Genomic DNA, 8074 nt, shown 5'->3' on the forward strand with positions numbered 1-8074 from the left:
ATTACTTGTAAACCGACTCAGTTTGCTAATAGCACATGCTATATCTGGTCGCGTAAAATTCATGATATACATCAAACTTCCCAATACTCTTGCATAGTCCAGTTGTGAGTCACTTTCACCTTCATTCTTTTGAAGTGCATAACACACGTCAATTGGAGTCTTGGCAATCTTGAAATCCAAATACTTGAACTTTTCAAGTACTTTTTCAATGTAGTGAGACTGTGATAATTCTAGACCTTGTGGAGTCTTATGAATTCTGATTCCAAAGATCACGTCAGCAGCTCCTAAGTCTTTCATGTCGAATTTGTTAGCCAACATGCGCTTAGTAGCATTTATGTCTGCCATACTTCTGCTGGATCGGTCGCTCAAGATCTTTGGTCTTTATCAGGACCCAATGAAAAAAATGGGATCACTTCTTATGGACTCGTTAAGAATGATTCTGATCTAGTTCATGGCCTATTAGAAGTAGAAGGCGCTCTGGTGGGATCTTCACGGACAGAAAAAGATTGCAGTCAGTTTGATAATGATCGAGCTGTCCGTGAAGATCCCACCAGAGCGCCTTCTACTTCTAATAGGATTATCAACATGTCATCAACATATAAACACACAATGACTTCATGACCTGGAGTATTTTTAATATAAACACATTTGTCACACTCTTTGATTTTAAATCCACTTGCTAACATTGTTTGATCGAATTTGGCATGCCATCCTTTTGGGTGTTTGTTTAAGTCCATAAACCGACTTAACAAGTTTGCACACTTTCTTTTCTTTACCAGGAACCACAAAACCCTAAGGTTATTCCATGTAAATCTCTTCCTCCAATTCTCCATTTAAGAAAGTTGTTTTAACATCCATTTGATGGATTTCAAGACTATACACGGCCGCTAGTGCCACTAACACCCTAATAGATGTTATCCTGGTTACTGGCAAGTAAGTTTCAAAGTAATCAAGGCCTTCCTTTTGTCTATAACCTTTGACAATAAGTCTTGCCATATATTTGTCAATAGTGCCATCAGCTTTCATTTTCCGTTTAATTTCTATTTCGAACCTAAAGGCTTATTTCCTGGAGGAAGATCAACCAATTCCCATGTATGGTTATCCAAAATTGATTAAATCTTACTATTGACTGCTTCTTTCCAAAATGCTGAATCAGAAGATGAGATAGCTGCTTTAAAAGTTTGAGGCTCATTTTCATGCAAGAATGTCACAAAATCTGGTCCATAGGAGATAGATGTTCTTTGACGTTTGCTACGCCTTGGATCTTCTACACTTGGAGTATTTTCCTTTGGTTCTTCCCGAGGTCATTTAGGTCTTTCACTTAATGACTCACATTCAGTTTTACACGGATAGATGCTTTCAAAGAATTCAGCATTATCTGATTCCATTATCGTATTAACATAATTTCGAGATTATCGGATTTATGAACCAAAAGCCGACATGCTTTACTGTTTGTAGCATATCCAATAAAAATGCAATCTACCGTTTTTGGTCCGATTTCAACCCTTTTAGGTAAAGGAACTTGTACCTTTGCTAGACACCCCCACACATTGAAATATTTCAAGTTGGGTTTTCTTCCTTTCCATTTTTCATATGGAATAGATTTTATTTTGCTGTGGGGTACTCTGTTAAGTATTATGTTAGCTGTAAGAATAGCTTCCCCCCCACAAACTTTGCGGTAATCCGAAACTTATTAATAAAGAACTCATCATTTCCTTTAATATCTTTCCTTTCCTCAATTCCATTGGATTGAGGTGTGTAAGGTGCAGTAGTTTGATGGATAATTCCATATTCCGAACATATTTCTGCAAACAGAGATTCATATTCTCCACCCCTATCACTTCTAATCATTTTGATCTTTCTATTCAATTGATTCTCCGCTTCATTCTTGTATTGCTTAAATGTTTCATTTGCTTCATCCTTACTATTAAGCAAATAAACATAACAATATCGAGTGCAATCGTCAATAAAAGTAACAAAATACTTTTTCCCACCTCGAGATGGTGTAGACTTCATATCGCAAATGTCAGTATGAATTAAGTCTAAAGGATCTGAATTCCTTTCAACGGACTTATAAGGATGTTTTACAAACTTAGATTCAACATATATTTGACATTTCGATTTATTATACTCGAATTTAGGCAATACTTCTAAATTAATTAACTTCCGCAAGGTTTTATAATTGACATGTCCTAAACGAATATGCCATAAATCATTTGACTCCAATAAATAAGAAGAAGCTGAAATTTTATTCATACTGTCAACAACCATTACATTGAGTTTGAAAAGGCCCTCCACGAGGTACCCTTTTCCAACATACATTTCATTCTTGATTACAACAAATTTATAAGAAACAAATGTTTGAAGCCATTCTTCACAAGTAAAGAAGTAGAAACTAAATTCTTCCTAATTGTAGGAACCTGAATAACGTTGTTGAGCGTTAACACCTCTCCGGAAGTCATCTTCAGGAATATCTTCCCATAACCTTCAATCTTGGTTGTTGCATTATTTCCCATGGAAATCTCTTCTTCGGGACCAGCAGTAGAGTAAGTCGCAAATGCTTCTTTGACAGCACAAACATGTCGAGTGGCTCCGGAGTCAATCCACCACTCCTTCGAATTTCCAACTAGGTTGCATTCCGAAAGCATTTCTCACAGATCATCTATGTCATCATTCTTCTCTACTATGTTGGCATGTCCCTTCTTCTTATCCTTTTTCTGGAGAGGACAATCAGGGGCTTTGTGACCAACTCTTCCATAATTGTAGCAGTTGCCCTTGAATTTCTTTTTGTTCTGCTCCTTAGTCTGTCTAGAAGACCTCTTTCTCTTCTTACTTTTTGGAGCAGTCTCCTCAACGATATTAGCTCCTATGATCGTTGAATTTCCACGAGACTTCTTCTCGACTGTTTTGTTGTCTTCCTAAATCTTGATACGGATCACAAGATCTTCCAAATTCATTTCTTTGCGCTTGTGCTTAAGATAATTCTTGAAACTCTCCACGAAGGAGGAAATTTTTCGATCATTGCAGCCACTTGAAATGCTTCATTCACGACCATACCTTCAGTAATAAGGTCGTGAAAAATAAGTTGAAGCTCCTGAACTTGGGTTCCAACAGTTTTGTTGTCTATCATTTTATAGTCTAGAAACTTGGCAACCACGAACTTCTTCAATCATGCATCTTTAGTCTTGTACTTCTTCTCAAGTGCGTCCCATAATTCTTTAGAAGTATTCACCGCACTGTACACCTTGTAAAATTCATCCTCTAAAGCGCTTAAGATATAGCCTTTGCAAAGAAAATCTGCCTGTTTTCACGCCTCAACAATCATGAATTTCTCTTTGTCCGGCATGTCCGCAGCAGGCACTGGAGGTTCTTCACTGGTGAATTTCTGCATACCAAGTGTAGTAAGCCAGAAGAACACCCTTTGTTGCCATCCTTTGAAGTTGGCTCCAGAAAATTTCCCTGGTTTCTCGGCCGGTGGAACAGCAGTCCGGCTTGACGAGGCTATCATCGTAGCCATAACAGTCGAAGAAGAATTTTCGTTATCAATTGCCATTTCTCACTATCAACAACGGAAGAGTACAATTAATGGCAAAACCAGAACAGTAACAATACTGTAATTAATAATAAACAGTATGTATGATAAACAAAAACCGATGTTTCTATATATACTGTTTCACAAAAAACGATGAAGTTTTTATGTTCTTCAAATCATTCTGAATTTCAATGTTCTGATGAAGTTTTTTATATCTTCAAATCAAAATAGTACAATTCAGAAGGAGTAGAAAATCACACAGGTTTTAATCTCCACAAACAGAATACAGAATATAATAAAATAATTTCCTTAAGATTGTTATTCAACTGTATTGCTGGAATAAACAATAAAACAGTAAACTTTTTGGAAAAAAATAGAAACAGAAAGTTAGTAGAACCAGAACGACAAAATAAGTTCTGAAAAATAATATAGGAATAAATCGAGCCCCCTGAATACACAGTGTGTCCTTAAGGAAATTATTCCCCTCAAGTACCCGAGGTGCTGGAATATATTCTCCCAAGATAGAACGATTTAACTCACCAGCGTATTGGTACCAAAAATTCCGGTGAACGGCGAACCACTCAATGGTCGTAAAACACACTGGAAAATATTGTGTAGAAGAAGAAGAAGATAATCAGAAAATTTGTTAAGTAAAAATTCTGTGATTCAAGGCATATTTATAGCCCATTTGACATTGTTTCTTAAAAGGCTTCCAACCGTTCAGAACAGACATAGCTGTTGGAACAGATGGGAATATTGCGGGAAAACAAAAAAACGGATTTAAAATAATTTGGGAAAGAAAACGGACCGGACCGGTCGCGGGTCATGGGTTATTCCGGATTGAATTTTCATTAATTAATTAAATTAATTAATTAAATAATTGAAAGGAATTTTGTCCAAAAAGGTTAATCAATCAATCCTTGACCAAATCTAAATCCAAATCCGAAGCCGAAGCCGAAGCCGAGTCGAGCGAGCGAGCAAGCGACGACGGCGCGAGGCTTGCCTTCTTCTTAACTCTTTAAGAGCTAGAAGAAGAGCAATTGTATATATACCCATCAAAAGTCTTTTCTTCTTCTTATACGGGACAATGTCCCTTTGCCAAGGAGGGAAACTCAAATATTTCATTTTCCCTCCATTTCCCATTCACCCTTTTTAAGCTACGCCAAGCTTAAAGCCCAATAATGATTACTTTGAGACTTACTTGCCAGTAACCAGGATAACATCTGTTAGGGTGTTAGTGGCACTAGCGGCCGTGCATAGTCTTGAAATCCATCAAATGGATGTTAAAACAACTTTCTTAAATGGAGAATTGGAGGAAGAGATTTCCATGGAATAACCTGAGGGTTTTGTGGTTCCTGGTAAAGAAAAGAAAGTGTGCAAACTTGTTAAGTCGGTTTATGGACTTAAACAAGCACCCAAACAATGGCATGCCAAATTCGACCAAACAATGTTGGCAAGTGGATTTAAAATCAACGAGTGTGACAAATGTGTTTACATTAAAAATACTTCAGGTCATGAAGTCATTGTGTGTTTATATGTTGATGACATGTTGATAATGAGAAAAAGTATGGCAGACATAAATGCTACAAAGCGCATGTTGGCTAGCAAATTCGACATGAAAGACTTAGGAGTTGCTGATGTGATCTTAGGAATCAGAATTCACAAGAATCCATAAGGTAGCATTATCACAGTCTCACCACATTGAGAAGGTACTCGACAAGTTCAAGTATTTAGATTTCAAAATTTCCAAGACTCCAATTGACGTGAGTTATGCACTTCAAAAGAATGAAGGTGAAAGTGACTCACAACTGGACTATGCAAGAGTATTGGGAAGTTTGATGTATATCATGAATTGTACGCGACCAGATATAGCATGTGCTATTAGCAAACTAAGTCAGTTTACAAGTAATCCTAATCAAATACATTGGATGGCAATGAAACAAGTAATGGGTATCTGAATGTTGGCCCAAGTTCAGTTGAAGTTTTGAAGATTGAAAAATGAACTCAGGGAAGGACCTGGTCCATCTTGAGAGACACAGTTAGTCATAACCATTGCACATGGAAGGCACGTGAGGAAGATATGTATTGAAGATTACGCAACAAATATCTTCTGAATGGAATCGAAAAGGTTGCATTGAGTTGTAAGAAGGACAGTCTCCTTATGATAAGAGAACACAATCCTAAGCTAGGATAAGGATGGGAGTTTGTATTGGTTAAGGACTCAAATCGACTACGGATAAGCATTGGAGTCTCGATCAAACTCTAACTGCTAATCCATTAAATAACCAAGTTGTTCTCTTTTACAGGCAATGCACATAAGCAGAAGTTAAGCATATTTGAGAGAAAAAAGGATCAAGTCTGATTTGCAAGCAACATATGCGAGATACAAGTGTGCACGTCTGAAGCTACATGAACTAAGATAGAAGAACCAGTTTCATCATTGTGTTTATTCTAAGTCTAGTTCAATTGTAGTAGGTTTTCATATTGTACCTTTCAGCTTTCTTAGAAGCAATTGTGGTACTCTGAGTATTCAAGTTAGAGTTAACTTGAAAGTGTCGCAACAGTCTTAGGTATTCTACACTGGATTAGAGTTATTTAGGTTTACAAAGAGTTTTTGTAAATTCAGTTTTTAGCTCAGTGATTTTAGTGGATGTTTGGGAAAATCCTACTGAGTAGTAGGTGTGGTTTTTTTCACCTTTTTGAGCCAGGTGTTTTCCACGTAAAAATCTCTGTGCACTTTACTTTCAGTATTTATTAATTCCGCAAATGCTGTAGTTAGAACACTTAGAAGAACCAGGTTCTTCTAACGCGAAAATTAGGTACCACACAAATCACCCCCCTCTTGTGTGGTATTGACGTTTATAACATCAATTTGGTATCAGAGCAGGTTATCCTTGAAGAGGTTAACACCTTAGGAAAAGATCAACATGAGTGCACCACCTGGGAACTGGGAAGGGCAATCCACTGCCAGGCCTCCTCTCTTCAATGGCTCTACTACTCCTGGTGGAAAAAACAGAATGAGGGACCATATATTGGGCGAAGACTTATGAGCTTTGGGATATCATCACTGATGGTCCTTTAGCCACAACCAAGAAGAATGCTGAAGGAGTGGATATTCCAAAGACAAGAGGAACACTGCTGAAGATCTAAGGAAATGGGAGAAAAATGCAAAAGCCAAGAAATGGTTAGTGTGTGGACTTGGTCCTGATGAGTACAGCAGGATTCAAGGTGTACTACTGCTAAGGAGATTTGGGAACCATTTACAAGTGGCTCATTGAAGGAACACCTCAGGTGAAGAGGTCAAGAGGAACACTGCTGTATTCTCAATATGAGAATTTTACTATGAAGGATGGAGAAACTATCAAGAAATGTATACCAAGGTTCACTACACTGACAAATGAAACTTGAGTCTCTTGGAAGGATTATCCTGGAAGAAGACAAGGTGGAGAAGATTCTAACTAGAGTTCTGTCAATCTCTTGGGAAAGCAAAATCACTGCCATTCAGGAATCCAAGAACATTGCTACTTTAAAGTTGGATAAACTGATTGGAAATATCACTGCCTATGATTTGAGAAGGCAAACAATGAAGATGGATGCTCCAATGAAAGAAAGAAGTCTGGCTCTCAGAATTTCAGAAGGATCAGATCTTGAAGATGATGAAATGGCAATGATAACCAGAGATTTCAAGAAATATCTTATGAGAGGAAAGGCTTGCTTCAAAAGGAACAACTTCAGCAAACCTAGGCTCCTGAGAAACAAACCAATGAGGGGTGTTACAAGTGTGGGAAGACTGATCACCACATCAGAAACTGCCCTCAATGGGAGATTGAATGGAAGAAAGAAAGAGCAGAAAGAAGAAACACTAAGAAGGAACAGGTTCAACCAAAAAGGAACAAGGGATCAACTAAAGCTATGGTTGCTGCATGGGGAGAAACATCAGATGAGGACACAGAAAATGAAGCTGAAGATGAGCAAGCTCTTATGGCCATCGGAGAATTAGAAGATGAACAGGAGGTAAGTATTCTACACCTTAAAAAAGATTAAGTTCTTATTAAAGAAAAACTGGCTGATATGCTGATGGACTTCATAGATGATCTGAAATAATAACAGTGAGAAGGATTGTTCTGTCTAAGGAATATGTTATCCTAGAAGAAAAATGTAAAAGGTTAGAGTCTAGGGCTGATGAGAGTGACAACAACAAATACTGAGTGAAGAACCAGGTTCATCAACTTGAAAATAGATTCTAGAACTTAGATCTGAAAATATTAAACTGAAATTAAGGACAGGAAAGAAAGGGCTGATCAATCATTTCTCACCCTAGAAGAAAATCTAGGAAAAATGAAGATGAACTGTACAAGAAAGATGAATTGATTAAAGTCCTAAAAGAAGATTTAGGAAAGGTAAAGCATGAACTAGACAGAAATGCAAATGGAACAAGCTTCTGATGCACTCTCCTGGCTGCAGAGACATCATAGTAGCAACAAGAGAGGACTTGGATTTGGGACACAAGCTCCAAAATGGGATCCCAAAAAAACAAGTATC

This window comes from Nicotiana attenuata, unplaced genomic scaffold, assembly GCF_001879085.1.
Source record: "Nicotiana attenuata strain UT unplaced genomic scaffold, NIATTr2, whole genome shotgun sequence".
NCBI lineage: Eukaryota > Viridiplantae > Streptophyta > Magnoliopsida > Solanales > Solanaceae > Nicotiana > Nicotiana attenuata.